The sequence below is a fragment of the Manacus candei genome, unplaced genomic scaffold (genome assembly GCF_025592945.1).
Source record: "Manacus candei isolate 608988 ecotype Guabito, Panama unplaced genomic scaffold, ASM2559294v1 h1tg000077l, whole genome shotgun sequence".
Taxonomy (NCBI): Eukaryota; Metazoa; Chordata; class Aves; order Passeriformes; family Pipridae; genus Manacus; species Manacus candei.
The window spans coordinates 2,305,923-2,324,537 of NW_026138125.1; the positions used below are offsets into that span (position 1 = coordinate 2,305,923).

At 39.6% G+C, this 18,615-nt stretch overlaps 1 protein-coding gene across 1 annotated transcript in view; it reads left to right on the forward strand.

Moving 5' to 3' along the window:
• The window catches only part of THSD7B (thrombospondin type 1 domain containing 7B), a 512,613-nt gene that overhangs the window by 56,743 nt on the left and 437,255 nt on the right, over positions 1–18,615 (forward strand). Inside the window, exon 4 of the mRNA XM_051810239.1 lies at positions 9,171–9,290. The gene's annotated coding sequence lies outside the window, so the exon portion shown is untranslated. The remainder of the gene's footprint in view (positions 1–9,170; positions 9,291–18,615) is intronic.

The following is an 18,615-nucleotide window of genomic DNA, read 5'->3' on the forward strand; positions in this document are numbered from 1 at the left end:
CTTGTCCAACAGAAAATGTCACACATGAAACAACAGAAGGAGGAATATCAGCTCAGTTATTTACTTGAAAGTGCTAGAAACAGAGATTTAAACTCCCTAAGAGCCAGACTAACTTATGCATCTGGCTTTTCAGAAAAGTAATGTGGTCAATTATGACAGGAATATGAAGCCAAGCACAACCTGGATCCTGCTGTTGTTCCCAAGGTGGAGAAATCACCTTGAAGTGAACAGCTATTTATTGTGTAATGGGGGCTGCTTTGGGAAGAGTCAGGTTAAACAGTGGAGGGAGGGAGGAGTAGCAAAGAGGGAAAGATGAACAATAAGTTCAGAAGAAGCAAATAAATAGGAACAGAGACAGCGGGGTCATTGAGGGACAAGAGCATGAAAAGATGGTGACAGATGGAGTTGATAGTCCCTCTCTTTTATTTTCAGTTGTCACATAACCATAGAAGAGCAACCTTATCCTGGTGCACAGGAAGAGGTGAAGATTTCTCAGTCAAGGAGCAGGTCTGTTTGAATTGCTGCAGGCTGAGCAGAATGACAAATGAAAATGGAGAGGAAAATGGGGGCCTTAGGGGAAATTTGTCCTAGCTCAGTACAGACAGGGATAGTACCAGATTCAGAGACTTATTTATCATCCAGGGGAAAAATAACAAGAGAAACTAGAGAAAATAATGGACTGACTTACACCTTATTTCTATAAGAAATATTTTAACTACAAATAGGCAAACGCAAAGTTCTTTATTGATACATGTTGGTGCCTTTCTGCTTGTGTCTATTCTAAAAAGAAAGGGATGCAATGCTTGTTAAAGTGTAAGACTGGGAGTTTTTAAGACAAGACCTGTTTTATTCCAAGTGCTAGTAGAGCACAATGAGTAGAATTCAAATATGGATGATTTTATCATTTCTATCTCTTGCTGTTTAATAACTCTTTATCTGTTTGTCAACCATGTTATTATTAAATAATTTAAAATGTATTTTTATTTCTGTCAAATAACAATTTTCTTTCTCCTACCACTAACCAGGAAACATTTGTGGGTTATTCCTCTGGTTTCCTGTGTGGCTATGGACAAACACACACACACACACAGAGTCTCTGCCCTTGGAACTGGGAAATGGTGTGGAGGGGACAGCTCTCCAGTGTAACAGTGCACAGCCTGTAGCATGTTCCCCACTGAACCACATCACAGAGATCCTCCAAGGACCGAAATACCCCCTCAACAGCTCACCAAAGTAGTGATTTATTTGTTCTGATGACAGGAGTTCCAGAGATGGAGGGCTCTATTTTTTGGAGAGCAGGGCTGTAACATCCCTGAGAGCCCCACCAGGCTCATTCCCAACCACGAGGACCCACCTACAGAATAAAAAGGGTTTATTTAGTTCTGTCCCTGCCGTGGTCAGTGTGGTGTCACTCAGGTCGAAGTGTAAGATGGGGCCACTTGGCCATTAGGAAGTGGAATGACACCACTAATTCATTTTCTGTGGACTACAAACCAGCTGCCAGACAGTAATAATTTTCAGTCACTGCTGACCTGGGGTAGATTTAACAAGTGACCTAGAAATGAAAAACTGGGTAGGCAACTGCAAATCCCTTGAGTTATTTGAAAAGGCATGCCTCTGAAAGATTTAGAAATGTATAATTTAGTAAGGGACAGACAGTAGGCTTTAATTAATATACTTGTATTTTCCTAGGTTGGATTTTCTTTTCCAGTTTACTTGACACTGTCATTTGTATCAGTAAAGAATGGACGTGAAATATTATTTCCTAAGAATAGTTATGTTTTGTATCAATTTTACGTGAAATTAAATTAACTCATGAACAGGAATGTAATACAGAACCAAATTCTTGGAGGGCAGATTTGCATTTCTGAAAATGAGTGAGAATGCTACAAGTAAATGCAGTGCATTTTGAAATCAGTAAAATACTTCTTTGGTTGTCCCTGTCAGGAGAGATGCCCAGGAATGAGTAATGAGACTGTTCAGGGCAAGGGCCTGGCCAAAAAGGCTGACACTGGGCTCTGAACAAACATGAATAACAGAGGGCTAAATTATAAAATAATGAATGGCCTAGAGAAAACAGAGGAGGAGCTTATTGTCTTCTAATTTTACAAGACTAAAATAAGGGGACTCAGTGAACTCAATATAGCAGTGACCTCCTGCTCCTTTGGCTGAGGAAGTCACACAGCTGGTGTGGCTGAGGACAGTGGCAGGGAGAGGTCACTGCCCTGTGTTGTGTGTGTGACCTTCAGATGCCTGAACCTTAAAATGTACGGAGATTCCACAAAGGAGAAGATGCTTATTTGAATATTGTGCATATCCAGAGCTGCTACAGTCAGTAATATCTGCTCACATAGCCATAAGTTTCAGGCAGAAAAGGGATAGATGACTATTCACTGTTTTCACCTGGTAGGGTTAATCCCTGACATTTCAGTTCCCTAAGTTGCTTCACTGTGGAATTTGGAGCCCATACAGTGGTGGGATTATACTGCTAGGATCAAGACTGACATTAGAGGGACAAACCATTAGATCTTCTTACCAGTAATGTGAAAATGCATTTTGAGAGATTTGTGGGAAATATAATGGCTGGCATGGGGGGGAAAAGTAAAACATTTGTCAGCTGGGGGGATGGGGTGGTTGTGCTTTTCCTACTGGCCACTGACAAATGAAGGTAATATGTGCTAGGGCCTAATGTGGTGTAGAAATTCCCATATTTCTATTGCCATAAACCACAACATTTTATTTTACCTAGGAGAAACTCCACTGCAATCCTTGCTATACAGAACTTGTCAGTTGAGACTCCAGGGGTTTGATAATGGCTCTACTTTTCATGTGCTGGATGACTCCAGGCAAACCATTTCCTCAGCACTGCAGCAGCTCAATGCTCCTTGAAAAGGGGAGAGCACAGTGTGTGTGCATGACCCCAGGAAAACCTTAAATACTAGAGGATCTCATACCTATGGGCTGGGTTAGGAGATATGCATGATAAGTTAATGTTTCTTGGGTCAGGCTGGTGGTTTTCAGAGAAACAAACCCAAAACCAACCAAAAACACAACACCCAACTTTGGGTTTGATCTGTTGATAAAGGTGACCTCAAATCACCTTACCTTGACTGTGACAATACAGTGCCTAAGGAGAGGAGGAGCCACTAGTGTGGCCTTCCTGACCCTCTGTCACAGTTGCAGAGTCCTCTTCTGTCCCCTCAGTTTGCTACCAGGCATTACTCCCCAAAGGCTGACCGTGCACACCTTTCACCTCTACTAAATCAGGGTGATCTGTTGTCTCATTCCACGTCTGCCATGGTACTATCTTCTCATTTTCTGAAACTGCAATGTGTACAAAATATTTTTCTTTTACTTCCAGACAGCAAGAAACTTTTAACCATATTTTGGACTGTTTGTTGGAAATACTGAGCTTTGCAGTTTTGCCCATCGATGCTGAGGTTGCTGACCTCTATTGAAAGAGTTTGTGGGAGGGATGCTGAACCATTTTTGTCTTCTGCACACCTCAGTTTTGCTCTTGATGCTGACAGTTTCATAGTTCCAGTAGGATAGAGCTGTCATCAAAGGACGTTGAGATCACACAGCATGAAATGGTCCCTCCTTTAAATGACACTGAAGGAGAGTTTTGGACATGGGGAACAAATAATTTAACCAAACTGAATGCCCTGAGGAGAGGAATGGAGAGGACTGAACATGCAGAGGATGATGGACTTTCAGTGGTTTGCACTGGTTTGAAGATTTAATGAAATATGCTTCTGAACATTGATTATACATGTAGACATGAAAAAATTGGACTCCTCGGATCATTAGTCTATGAATTTCTATGGTAAAGTTCCAATGAATTCATGAAGAATTGTTCTTTTACTGATCAAGGTAGAAAAGGTTTTACTAACCATGAGTTCCTTGATAGAACATACATACCTTTTACTTAAGCTTTGATTATGGTTTTAGTATGGAATGTCTGCAATCCAAATAGAAATACCTGTGTCTGAGGTTAGAAGAAATATTTGCCTGGAATAAGTCCTCAAGCTAGGAGGGAATAAATTCATCACTTGGGCAGAACCCCCCTTTTGTTTGCTGTATATATCCAAGCTGAAGGAGTTTGGAGTTAATAGTGCCTATCTATTGTTGCTTGCAAAGGGAGTTACTCATCAGCTGGTTAGGGAAAATTCTGAGGTTTCTCATTAAACAGAAATATGGACATTCCCTCCATAGAGATGAATAGAAATGAATTAAAAATAATGAGGACCAACAAACAGAGCAGGGCTGACATGCAAGCAATGAATTCAGAATATAGTTCAATGATCATGGGTGAGTATCTCTTCTCTTAAACTCTGAAAATTAAGAAACATCAAAACAACGACTTCTGATAATCCTCTCAAATAAGGCTTAAATTCCTGCAGTGATCCCTTTGCTGAAGTAGCTGCTTTGTGTAACAAAGAGCCTTATACAAAGGCTCCCTGAGGCAGGAAGATAGGCAGGATGCAGGCTTGGAAGTTTGCTGGCCCAGTCAAGACTTTTTATAGCCTTGGGCTACATGGCACCAGTTCATTTGGGGAACTGTTTAACTGACTTTTGGTTATACAATGTTCCTCTCTCTGAGTTTGACTGAAAGCTCTTGGTTACACCAGTTGGCATCACTGTAGTGCTTCTGAAACAACAATGAAGCTGAAATCAGTAAATCAGTGTTGCAGGTACAACGTGGTGAACAGAAAGTGAAATCGAGTTTTTGAGCAGTTTTTCTTTTCCTCTTGCTGCGGTTGCCGTGATTTCTTTGTAAAGCAGTAATAACCACTACCAGACTACTCAACTGCAGCTCCACAATAAAAACCCCCTGCTCCTCCCCCTGCTCCTCACCCTCAGCCCTCCATCCTGAAAAATCCCCTCCAACCTACCATTTCATTCTGAAAGCAGAAGGAGCTGCACGTTAGACCAACATGTTTTCTGGACGTCCAGTAATTACTGAATACATTTCTATTGTCAACTGAACTTCTGGGTAGAACTGAGACCCACCAGTGTTTCCTTCCATTTGTGATGTCCCTGTGTTGGTGTCTCTGAGAGATCCATAAGAACATGCTGGAGTGTGATGTTTACAAGCATCTTGTGTCACTTTTTTGGGAAGCCCACACCACATACAACCACTGACTGTTTTAGGAACACTCTGCAACTAGAACACAGTAAATCACCACTCAGAAGGGAGGGCTCAGATTTTACATTTCTAACTTAAGAGGTTGTAACTCACATTAAAAATGAGAGAGCAAAGTTAAAATGCAAAAAAAAGATGAGCAACTTCTTGCAAGAACATAGACGATACATTGAATTTTATAAACATACAAACTAATAATTGTCATCTTTAGCAAAACTTTAACCTATTGTCTTCCTAAAAGGAGATGTGTTGCATTCTGAGAGTAGAGACTTGAAAGGGAAAGAAAGCTGCTGTGAGCAGGTTCTACTTCCCTTCACTTAACAATTGCAGACCCACAGGCCTGGCTCATCTCTAAAAATAAAGCCTTAATGTGGTGTCAGAGGAGAGGAGAAAATGCCATCACCCTGCCACAGGTGGCACCCCAGTTTCTGTGGTTCCTGGTGGGTGTCTTCTGTTCATTGACACCATCAAAAGGCAGTTGGTCCCATCAATTGATCCGAAACTTCCTGCACTCTGGTGCTTTTCTGGTTCTTACCTCAAGGCTCTTCTGCGTTTGCTTTCAGCTTTAGATGAAAACTGATTTGGACTTATCCCTTGAGCTAATATTTCTTGGTGTAATTTATATTAAAGATTTTTTTTTTCCTCTTGAACAATAGTAGAAACAAATATAATACAATCAATTCTCTGCCAGAGAAATCTTTGTTAAAATAATATTTTCTCTCTCCAAAAAGCTGTGCTTTTTTTACCTCTGTTTTTCAGAGGCATAAGAGGCATGTGGTAAAAACCAATCTGTTTCCTTGGGGGAACACATCCAGCTCAGTCTTCTCACTGTACAATGTCTGTGAGATACGTCCCCAGAAATCTTGGCATCACATGTGAGTGGATGCAGGGTGAACAGGAGCACAGCAGCTCAAGTGGTTTTTATGGAGTGGTGCTCTCCTCTAAGCCACTGCATTGACAGGAGGAAGTAACTCCAGCCTAGAGAGCTTGAGTTACATGACAATGCACTCTCAGAAACAGATCTGGTGACATGTTTGCACAGCAAAGTATACAACTAAAGCAAGCTCCACAGGCAAATCCTTCTTTTTTTCTCTCAAATAATGATGCATTAATAGAGAATCAAATGTACTTTTTTTTGTATCAAGAAAATTTCAAGTAGATATCTGTAGCCCTGTTTCAGCTACAGGCAGCAAACGGGGTGTTGTGCAATAATTATTGAAGCAGGTAAGAGATTTCAGATCTCACAGGCCTGACATGGCAGGACTCTGAATAAGAACCTACATTCCAGCAACATTTCCTATTGCAAGATTTCCAAGATTTTGATGAGAGCTCAGAACAAAAGCCACTCTGTTCCTCCTGGGGTTTGCATCAACCAGTTGTCTTATTATTCCTGATGCTCTGCCAATTACATTGTAGGCTTGGAGAAAGGGATGAAAAAGCAGCTTTTCTCCTTTAAAGAGATTTAAACTTCAAAATCTTGTTACTGTGACTCTTGGTTGCAGAAGACAAGCTGAAGTGCCAGCTAGAGAGCACAGCAGAGGTACTGCTGGCAACATTTGTACAAGGTTCCACATAATGGCATTCCTGTAAGATGACCTTAAGGTTATAGATGTTCCCATAAATTATACATTATTTTTTTTTTTAAGGATAGGAGTGGAGTACAATAGATGGGATTAGAAACAAATCCAGCATGACAAGCAATCTTTATTTTCTAGATTTCTTCAATTTTCAGGCATTCCGTAATTTTTGAGTGCTTGGATTTACAGACTTAAAATTATTCTTAACATATTTCTGTTGCAAATATATTTAATTTGGTTGTTTGCAACAGCCCTAAATATTAAGGCAATGCAAAGAGCTACAGTCTTGCATGCATTAACTGTACTTAAAGAGTGTGTGCTGAGGAGACAGGCTCTGAAATCCCAGGAACTACAGCTTGAGTTTTTTAGAGGAATGTGCTTTTGTACTTGTATGTCTGGAATAACCAAACAGGTTCCCAAGAAAAGCAGCAAAATTCCCTGGAAGCCAAACAGCCAGGACACTGTACACTAAACATGTTTATTTCTTGTCTTACAAGTGATGGGTACAACACAGGTTTGGAAATGTTTGTCAAACAAAACAACAAACCTGCAGCTTAATGATAGAGAAAAGGCACAGGTGCCCTTTAGATATCTCCTAAAATAGTAGTTTTTCCTTGTTTTCTGTGCTACTGGAGTGAGAAATCTTGATCTATCCATAGGCCTTCATTTGAGTTTTCTACAGGTTAAATTTCTCAGGATCTCACCAGTTATTTCATCATAGACTCAGTATTTTATTGAAAGATATTTTTTGCAGTCGTTAACTAACCTCCACTTAATCAAGCCTTCTATTTAAAGAGTCCTTAGGGAAAAAAAATCCACTGATTTCCTCCATTTTTAAAATCAGTTTTTTAAGCCCCTTTTGATAACTTTACTAAGGCAAAATTTCCACAGAACATGCTCAATACAAAGGGATTAATTCCGGATTCAACTACATTTTCTTAACTAAAGCTTTCAGAATTTCATTACTATTATTATTATTATTATTGCTACTAATCTTGATTGCCTTATAAGTTCACAATCTGTACCAAAATGTGATATTTCAAAAGCTCAAATCCATGCATATCATAGTCTGAACCAGCACCAACTAGAGAAGTTTTGAGTGATTATGATCTATGTAAGAAAGTTGTTCTCAAATTTTCTGCATGTGGGCATTTGGAATTGTTGGTATTAGTAATACAGTGTCTGAGACATTCTTGAAATTTTAGCATTTTTCACTGAGAAAACTATCCAATATAACAAATGAAGTTTCCCTCAGTTGATGTGAATTTTACAATTTTTGTTACTAATACTGTCCAGAATCAGAAATGAAACTGAAAGCTGGGTCGTGGGAGAAACAGTCATGTGGAGTCAGATCTCTTTTTCCCAGGACCTAAACTGAAACCACACCAAAGTATGGAACTCTGAAGACAATTTCCCCAAGAAAAGTCCTGGGGGTAGCAGGAGGTGAGACAGATCCACAGAGCAGTGACAGAGCTGCAAATACAGCCTTGGTCAAAGATACCTTTGCATCTATTTGTTAATTTATGGCAATTTTTTAAAATAGGAGTTGCTTATTTAACACATATTATTTCTTTATATATATATATATATATACAGCTGCATTTTTTGGTAGACAAGTTCTTTTATAGTACACATTTTCTATGTATTTCTATGAATTAAGGAATTAAATTAAGGAAGAGAGATTCTGACAACTGTACAAATGATAATTTTATGATCTAATATCCCAAACACCCACAAGGATCAACAAAAATCAGACAAATCCCAGTGGGTTGCCCCACCAGTAGTCACAAGGCTGATCTCAAAATCACTTATGTGAGATCATGGAAATATGAAAAGAATTTTAAGGATAGCAGAAGTTTTGATATGCTTTTTGAATCTTTGCACTGCTATACAAAATAGCAGAAGGGAGCAAAGAAACTGGTTTATGGCTGCAATAAATTAACCTAAAAGAAATATTTAGAAGCCATGGGTCTGAATCATAATGTTGGTATTAATGCTACAGGAAGGCAGCGGTCCTGGTGTGGTACTGCAAGGTTATAAAATTGAAATGTCATGCTCAGGCTGTATTTCATAGATGGGAGATAAATGGGACTACATGTCATGAAATATGAGGGACTAACAGAATCTGGTATGAGCACTTTGTGAAATTATAAAGGTTAAAAAATGTTATCACAGTAGAGAGGATACATCATAATTAAATCTAGGGAAAATGAGGTATTTGCAGAGTTTATTTCATTACACTGGCCTTTTTATCATACACTGCTTAAAATGTGTTGTTGAGGACTGGCAGAGGGCATGCTGCAGGAAAAAATACCCAAGGGAAAGGTTTTGCTCCGAGACCTTATTCAGTGGAGAAAAAGTGTGCTAATGGTACTGAACCCTTGTGTAGCATTTTATTTGTTTGTATCCAAATGCTCCAACAACAAACCCATATCTCTGTTTTACAGAGGGTGAGATGGGGGCACAGAGATTTATCTGCCAGGGCCATAGTGGAGATTATGAAGTCAGGAGCAGAGCTGACAGGAGACTCGAGATCTCTTTAGCTCCATCTCAGGACAACACCACAGGTATGTATTTATATATTTTTAAGTGGCTACATTCACTATCATATCTGACACTCTCCAAAGACAAGTTCAGCTATCTCTTGATTGCACAGCAATGCTCCTTTCTGCTGTAAATTTTGATAGCAATAATTATATTGCTGCAATTAACTACAGGCAATTTTGCTGAAGTAACAAGCCAGGTTACAATTCCATCGAGTTTGACAGGAACCTTTTGGGGATTGGTGTGGGGTCAAGTAAACCTCCTCCTCCTCTTTTTGTTATTATTATAGTTACTCCTTGTTTAGGCAGTGTCTGCAATGTTCTGGGCAATTTCCCAACATAAAAGAAGGCAATATTTCCTTCCCTAAGAGGTTACATGATTAAAAAAACAGACAAAAAGATAAAGAGTAGAAAAGGTCAGAATATAAACCATTCCTGCTTTAGCATCTTGTCACTTTTAGTGGGTTTACTGAGTCACTGAGTGATCTCTGAGAACCCCTGTCTGGCCATAATCCACCTAAAAGAAGGCTCATCCCATTTTTAATAATTTAACTCTTTGTGTGCAGAAAACTGTTGCCCATTCTTAAGAAAATCATCTTTTTTGCCCCAGCTGTTGATTTGGGAGGGCACCATGCAAACCCTCATGTTTAAATAGGGTTTAGACATGGAGCTCCTACTGAAGGTGATCCACCCTCTATAGAACTTCTATGATCTGCACATACTGGGGAATTTTTTAGTGTGTGTGTGGGTGATAATGTGTTAAAAACACAGATCAGTGCACAGGGTAAAGCTGCACATACAATTGGTAATAATCCAGTTCATAGTAAAACTGCAGAAGAATAACACATTAAGAAGTCAAATGCCACAGATATTAGTAATGGGACAGACTGTCCAAGAAGGCTTTTAAATCCTCAATTCAAATCAAATTTAGGTCTGTATCTACCAAATGTTACTGTTTCATTGTTTATCACAAGACCTATAATAAAGACATTTACCTGTCTTTGTTTGTCTGCCTACAGCATGAAAGTTAGGACTACAATAAAAATCTTGTTTTAGCAGACTTCACAGATGCCTTTAATTTACTTTTGACTGCCTGTGGACACTTGGAAACTCTTAATAAGCCTTTTTGGGAAATTCCACCTGCATATAGAACCTCATCAGATGGATTATCATTCCTACAAGCACTATATTTAGGTTAAAAAAAATGTGTGTATATAAACTTCAATCATATAACAAGGCCAGAACCAGTGATTAGACTTCTGAGCTTAATGGTTCTGTAAATTCAGAACTTAATTATTTTGATATTATTAATGAATATATTTTCATCTAGGATGATGTTAGTTACCCACATTACCTGTCTAATGTAAACATTAAACCACTTGATAATGGTATAAGTAAGTTAATTAGCAAAACCTGTTCTTCCTACATTACTTTGTTGCCTTCTCATCTTACAACACACATTAGAACACAGATAAAAACAGAAGCAGCATGAAATAAACCTCAGAAAGGAACATTATTCTTATCATCACAATACCACACAGATAAAATCTAACAAACACCAAAGACTGGAGCAGGGGAATGAGGATCTTCCTGATTGCTTTATAAGCAGAGTTAGCAAAAAATACCTGATAAAAAATCTACTAATTAGGAGCTCCAATGCTGGGTTAAAAATGCATAAACATTTAAAACAATCGGGTAAGAAAAATACTAAAGAAAAATTAAAAGGAGAATGACAACATTTTTATGATGAGCTTTTCTCTAGATTGTATTCCTCATGTGAACTAAATCTTTGTAGATTTGAAATACATTTCACAAAATTAGTGTTTCGCTGAAATTTGTTTTATTTTAGCTGTTCCTTCTTGTACATGAAGATCTGCGTGGACTGGGGCAATTTCTGAAGTGGAATTAAAATTGGTCTTTTAAAATATTGCAATTGCCTGTTACAGGCTGCCAGTTTTTTGTTCTTTTTTTTTTTTTCCCTTCTGTCTAATGCTGAGGTTTCACAAACAATTTATGTGAGGGTCAACTGTAGATTGTCAGAGAAAGAGGTGTTTACAACTCTTTAGAAACTGGCTGCAAACTAAGTATTTTCAGTGTTAGTTTTCAGCAGGATCAGTGAGCTGATCTTGTTTATCCTTCGGCTGGATGATCTCTAGAGCCCACACAAGGGAAGTGGTGGGAATAGGCAGCTGGAGATAAAAGGAAGTTGGATTGCCCTGCTCAGGAGCAGTGCAGTCTTAGATCAGCTTAAATTGACTGTGAAATCTCACTTTTAGTAGAGAGGGAAATTTGCTGATTTACAGAGCAAGGACAGTGGCACTGATGTCTGAATTCTGTCTTACGTGGGTTTAGATTCACAGGAACTTTATTGAAGTGAGTGGGCTTAAAATAATAGGGAAGTGCTAGGAATACTTTTAAAGTTAGGAAAATTGTTATGCCCATCAAAAGAAACGTCCATTTGTTCAGTGATATATAAAAAGGCTTTTTGATTCCTTTCACCTCTGCCTTTACAGGCTTCCCATTTAGGCCCAGGTTCTGATGGGGCTGTGGGATCTGCCCTGGCTGACTTCTCCCTTAACCTCTTTACTTAAAACATCAAAAAAACCCCCACGGAAATGTGTGTAGCAACTTTCTCAATGCCAGGCTGTAGATCTATCAAAATAGATATTCTCTTAATGCTCTACTGATGCCTCTTGGCCTTGGAAACTTGTTGGAGATGAACACCACTGTATTTTTTATTTCAATAGGTGGGTCTCACCAACTTACTGTCAGGGCAGGGGGGGCACCAACAGCCCTTGGTGGTTCTTGCCAGCCTCCATGGGACCTCCACCACCCCACCCATGGCACAGGACCCCATTTCAGCTGTTCAACTGTATCACAAATCAATATCCAAAACAGAACAAAAAATTATATTCTGGTGGTTTTCCCTCGTTCTTTTAATTCTGCCATCTCATGGCCCTTCTGGGGAGATTTGTTTTATAGTCATTCTGCATTAAGATAAATGCATATTTATCACATTCATTACACGAATTACAACTGGCCAATCAATAGTTATCTGATACAACTATTTCTAGCAGAAAAGAAATTAAACTGATCAGTGGGCAATCTCTGTGGTCAGTGAAGTTTAATACTTAATGAAATTATTGAAATGTTATTACTGTGGGATTGATTTTCTTATTAGAAGTTACAATTGAAAGCATAATTTGTGCTATTTCGATTGGGTTTCTCTTTAGACACAAATCTGTATTTTATCTTAGAAGAGATTTTGCACACACTGATATTTCACACAACTCTGCTTGGAGCAGTCTGAGATTTCTTTTTGTTGTTAAGTGGGGGAAGATTCTTTTTCTGTCACTCATCTTCGAAACAGAGGCAACACTTGAGTGAGAGCTTCCCTGTCACCTTCTCGTGTCTCCTTTTGTTTATCTGACACTGTTGTGAGACATTTGGAACCCTCCAGCTCAATATAAAACATTTGCTTGGCAGGTTGGGCCTCCTCTTCCTTTGATGGGGACAGCACATGTGAAGAAGGGTTGTTGGACACATCTGATCTTGTTCTCTGTGCCTGGGGAGCTCAGCTTTCTGATTTAATAACTTATAAAAACTCTTCTCCCTGCCCTTGAAAAAGAGCAGCTCCAAAATCTGTCTGCTCAAATCAGAGCAAAATGCCCTACTGCTGCTCTTGTCTAAACATTGTTGTTAAATACTTATTACTTCACATTTATGCTCACTCTTTGTTTTCTGAGTAGTCTTTGCTGGGATTTGAAGCTCCTGAGGATTGTGCTTTGTGCTGTGCACATGCCCAGGAATAGTCTGTTCCATTTCAGGTACCACAGCTCAAGCAAGACCTGTTCTCTGTAGTTAGGAGATATTAACTTTTAATTTAAACCCAACTTCATTATCTGGAAGGATATAGAGAGAAATAAAATAAAGAAGAGTGTTTGAGATCAAAACCGTCAAAAAATTCAGCAATGCATATACACACTTGGATATTTATTCATTCTTTGTAAGGGAGAAAGTTGAACAAAGCTGCTCAGCTCATGAAAAATGCCATCAGAGTTTACTTTCAATAGGATTTATATAGAAGCACACCTGCAACTTGAACTGTTGTTGCTCACTGCATGGAAAATTACCTGTTTCCATTGTTTTGAGTAGGCAAGTCTGTAACTGGCTTCTTACAAATTATTTTTTTCTACTCTAAAGATGTGCAATTTGCCTGGCACTGTTCTTCAGGCTACAGGTAGCAGAACTGCTGTGGTCCCAGTCCATGGAAAGCAGCATTTGGAGAGACTGGGGGACAGAGTAAATGCACTGAGAGCTTGTTTGCACATCTGCTAGTTATTGGTCAATAAGTAGCTCCATTTGGTCAAGTGATGGTCAGGCATGTTTTCATAGTTTGAAGATGCTGGGTGCAAATCAAACTGGCTTGTGGAAAAAAACCCCATGATTTTCCTTAAGAATCTCAACAGGGGCTGCGTTCCCTGCTAGCACAGTGCTGCATAGGGAGGGCTCTGTGTCACAGGAGTGCCACTGCAACATTGCTGAGGGGAGAGTTTGTAAGAAAGGATACTGGGATAGGGGTGTGGAGGTGGAAAATCTGGGTGCAGGTAAAATACTCTTGCCACTGAGGGGCCCAAGGCCACAGGGAGAAGTGACTACCAGTGGCCTGGGAGAGATGTCTGCAGCACACACTGAACCTGCTGTGAAAGGAGGTTTGTTCTGAGAGTTTGTACATTAGGGAGAGCAGAATAATATTCACTGCTTTTTTGAGATATCACAAAAGCTGGCAGCCCCCAGTGGTCTAAGGTAAGTGTATGTAAATACATGTGCATGGGTAGGGATAAATAGCAAACCATACTGTCTGTGCTTGAGGGCGGATGGTGAATCACAGTGTATGATGGAACTATGTGGTATCTCAGTGTGTGCAAAAAGCCTGCCCTTAACTATACAATAACATTGAATTATGTCTAAGCCACCCTGCTTTGAGATCAAACATTTCTGTTCATGTAGAACACTCTATGCACTGACCTGAGATAACTTCAATAACAGACAGGTCTGGAATTGTCCCTCTGTGCCCCAGCAGTGCTGCACCAAGAAACCCTGCAGTGTAAAGGTGATACAACATTCACCTCTGAGTTCCATGTTCTGTGCTCTTCATGCATCCAGATCTTTAGAATTAGAAAATCATGATTAGAAAATGCTGCAAATACTAGAATAGAAGTAGAATGCCTGATTTACCCAGCAAAAAGCTTTTCTTTTTCCCTAAAGTGATTGTTAGTAACTTATCGTGACAATTAAACACAGAGGATAATTATTATTTTCCCTTTCTAAGCACCTCTAATCCCTTTATGCCAAACCAGGTGAGATACAGAACATTCTCTATTAATTCTCCCTGATCTAATCTGGGACACAGATAAGGCACATTTGACTGGTTCTGTTAACCTTCCCTAGGAAGAGGAAAGATGAGTCTCAGGAGAAGAATGAGCAAATTGAAATTGCAAATTCAGGAAACAGTATTGCAACTTCAATTACTTGAGTGAGGAAACAAATTGAAGCTGTGTCACAATTTAGGTTGCAAAATGTAAAAACACGGAGCATAAGTAAAACTAAACCTGTCATTAAATCCATTTATCCACTGTGACAATGTTGTTCATTTTTTTCCCCTGTAGTAGATTGTAGTCTTTTTTAATCTTAAGGGGAATTGTGCACAAGAAGGGTTTAAAGCACTGTAAATATATCAGAAAAGTTTTACAGAAACCACAGAAACTCTACTAATTGCATTTATTGAAAAATACGAAGCTAGCATTTCATCGGGATAAACTAAATTTCACTGCTTATTTACTGAGATGTTTTCCAGCATATTCATTTGCCTTAATATGATCTTCAGTTTGTTTCACATTTTAAGCTCAACCTGAGCCCTTGCAGCTTTAAAATGATTGTTAGTCCTTGAATATCCAACTTAAGAATGCAGTGTTTGGCTTTCAAGATTTGCACATCTGTATTTTCACTACTGATCAATGTGTGCTCAGGTACCAGTTTATCCCACATGTCAAACTCTCCTACTCCTGCCTTGTGTTTCTCTCCATGCTATTGCATCACCAAACAGTGCAGTTCAGTGTTGTCATAACAAAATTAACAGCAACTAGTGGCAGTAAAGTTCCCTTGGAAGAATGGGTCCATCATCCTAGATTAGCATACAAATTCTCAGAATGCAAAATGCTACATTATCTTCAAAGTGCAGACCCAAGCCTATGGGCCTCTTAGTTTGGCATTTACAAAATATTGATGGCAAATGGAACTTCACTCATTTCTATTGTAGTTTTTGTGTTTCCTTGAAGAGTTTTGACATCTGTTGTGAACAAAATTGTTACTAATGATGGTGCCATGGGATAATGACCTCTGTGGAACCAGTAACTATTAACAGAAATAAAGCTTTTGGAAAGCTTCTGAATTCATGTGGTTTGCAGCATTGATAGCTGGCAGGTGAATTAACAGCATTTTTCTAGGCTTTCAAGTGTTAAAACCATTTTTATACAGAAATTGCCAAACCCAAGATGAAAAGAGGTATTCAAAAATAAGTAAGCTTTTTAAAATTCTTGCCTTTTATTTCTGCCTTTCCTGTTTCAGTCTTCCTTTTCCCACATGTTGCAATTTAAAAGAATTTGTCCACATGTTTCATCAGAAATTAGTCCAACAAGACATATTGTATGGATGTGTGGATGTGCTGAAGCTCCCTTGGCTCCAGGAGGGCATCAGTGCACACGTAAGGTGAACATGGACTTGATTGCCACTCCTTTAACATGGTTTCATATTTTTTGAGATTCATTGTAATGAAGAAGGCAAGGGAATAAACAGGAGAAGTTGGAAAGCAAAAAAAAAAGCAAACAAGATTAAAAAGGAACTTCAGAGAAAAAGTCCTCTGAGCAAGATCTGTGGAAAACACCAGTGTTGTTTGTGTGGTGAGGTGTCAGATCAGCTGTGAACTATTGCGGATGTTTGACAATGCAGAGTTCACCTTCTGTGGCTGCAGCTCCAGAGCCTGGAGTTCTGCACAGAAGAAGTATTTTATGGAGGATAAAATAGTAGAAATATTTTATACAGGGTGAAGTTTGTATCAACCCTTCTTTCTCTATAGACATAATGGGAATGATAGTTATTTTGGGGAGACAGAGGCTAAAATTACCTTTCAAAAACCTTGTGCTCAGGTTTTTGAGCACAAGGCTGTGGGACAGTTTGTAGCAAAGGGAGGTTGGTTATGGAACACAAGGATGTAGAGGAGTCCTAAAATGAAGCTGGAACACATAGATGGTGGTTAGACTTATTAAATTGTCAGGAATATAGGGATGAATTATAGTCCCAGATAAATTAAATGTGCACGAAATTGAATTTAAAACTTCCATTGTTTCCTGCAGAGTGGAATTAGGACGATTTGAGTGTATCTGGTGCAGAACCAAGGTGCTTCTGGGATTCTGTGCAGATCTAGATCAGGGCTCTGGCAACCACCAGCTGCTGGGATGGAAATCTCTCCCTTTGCTTCAGGAGTCTTGTTCCTGACCTGCAGAGCTGCCCCCGCGTCAGGTGCCAGACACCTTCTGCACTGGCTTGTTCTGCCCCTAAGGGAAGCCTTTGCTCTGTGTGGGCACAGAGAGTTGTCTCTGCAGTGTTTGTGCACAGATGTGGTCCCCAGGAGGTGACAGCAACAGCCCCAGTGCAGTTGCTGGGGAAATCGTTGGGGACTCTGATGCAAACAGGATGTGAGATGTTTCTGGATGGGGCTGTGAAGGCTTTGTGTGAGCCCGTGGAAGGCTCTAGAGCTCAAAAGGGCCAAGAGGCAGGTCCCCAGAGAGGTAGAAAGTGCTTTACAATGGAGTGTCAGAAGAGCAGAAGAAAGTGCAGGGACTCCAGCAGTACTCTGGGAGCTGAGAGGGAACTGAAATCAAGGCTTAGGAAACTAAAGAATAAAGATATCAAAACCCAGGGCTTTTGAATGGCCTAGTTAAGAGAACCTCGGGGAGTTAGACATCCTGTCAGAGTTAGTGTTCAGTTTGTAGTGGACACATAGTGTTTATGGAAATGTATGCAGATGGATTGGCTCCTTGAACACTGTTGGGAATTTATCAACAATTCTTTGCTCTGTTTCTCTATAAACATTTATATTATACGTTCTTTTATATTTTATTCCTCACAATGACATTTGGCTTTGCCAAACGTATCTCAGAGGAACTTTATTATTTTTGTATTGTTTGTGGTATGAGCATGAACTTTGACTTCCTGCCTTCCAATTTAGTTTGGTGTCTAGCTTTTTGCTGTCTGGGTCACTCATGTTACAGCTGGAGCTTCCTGTTTTCAAACCCATATCAGCCAACCATGTAAACCTGAGGGTCAGCTCGTTCAGAAATGATGCATGATTCCAGTCACTTGTTTGCTGAAATAAATTAGATTTACGTAATGAAAGCTGTCAGGTGCTGTATCAATCTTCTGCACTAGTCAAAGTACTTCCTTATTTACAATTCTTGTTTCTTGATGCGCAACTCAGCCACTCAAAAATACGTTATTTCACTTAGAGGACAACTGAAAACTTCTTTCAGACAAAATTCCTATCGAATTTTGTCAGCCTGATGCAAAAAACTTATTCATAATGAAAGTTAAGGGTATTCTGCATGTAAAATCTTGGATGAAATAGTAATAATTTGAGTTTAATTGCACACTCTGTATCACAAGTAAGGATGTCCACCTGTGTATGGGTATTATCCCCTCCATCCGGAAGAGGAAGGGAGAGTGGAGGGACATCCCTGGGTCTACGTGATCCTGAAATCTGGGGCTTCCAAGAGACATTTTATTAGGAAATAGGGAATGCTGTGTCCTGACTGTAAAAAGAAATTCCACAGTTTCTGTGAAGATGAGTCTGATGGGTCAGTGTGAACTCCCCAGGTCTGTCCCTATGAGAGTGGAAAGGCCAGGTCAGATGGCATTTTAAAGAGAGGGGTCCCCACAGGGGGTCATCTGGAGATTTGTTCCCTTTGGACTGTTCTGGGAGTTCTGGAAGACAAGGCACTTTGCCTCTCTCTCAGCTGGGAGTGCTAGATTTTCTCAAAGTGGCTTTCTGATGCTATTGTTTCTAAAGTATCAGCAGCACTGCCAGCCACAAGCATGAGCTTCTCCTCCCTTGCCCATCAGTCAGCCTTCAAAGCATCATGAGATTTGCTGAAGTCATGAGAATTTTGAAGCTGCCATATGTGCCAAGTTCTCTTTATCTGACTTCTTGGTTTTGTGTGTTCAGGATCCACCCAAGTCACACTGGCAAGTGTTCCTCCAAAAAGGTCACATGCTGGCCCAGGGTTACATCAGC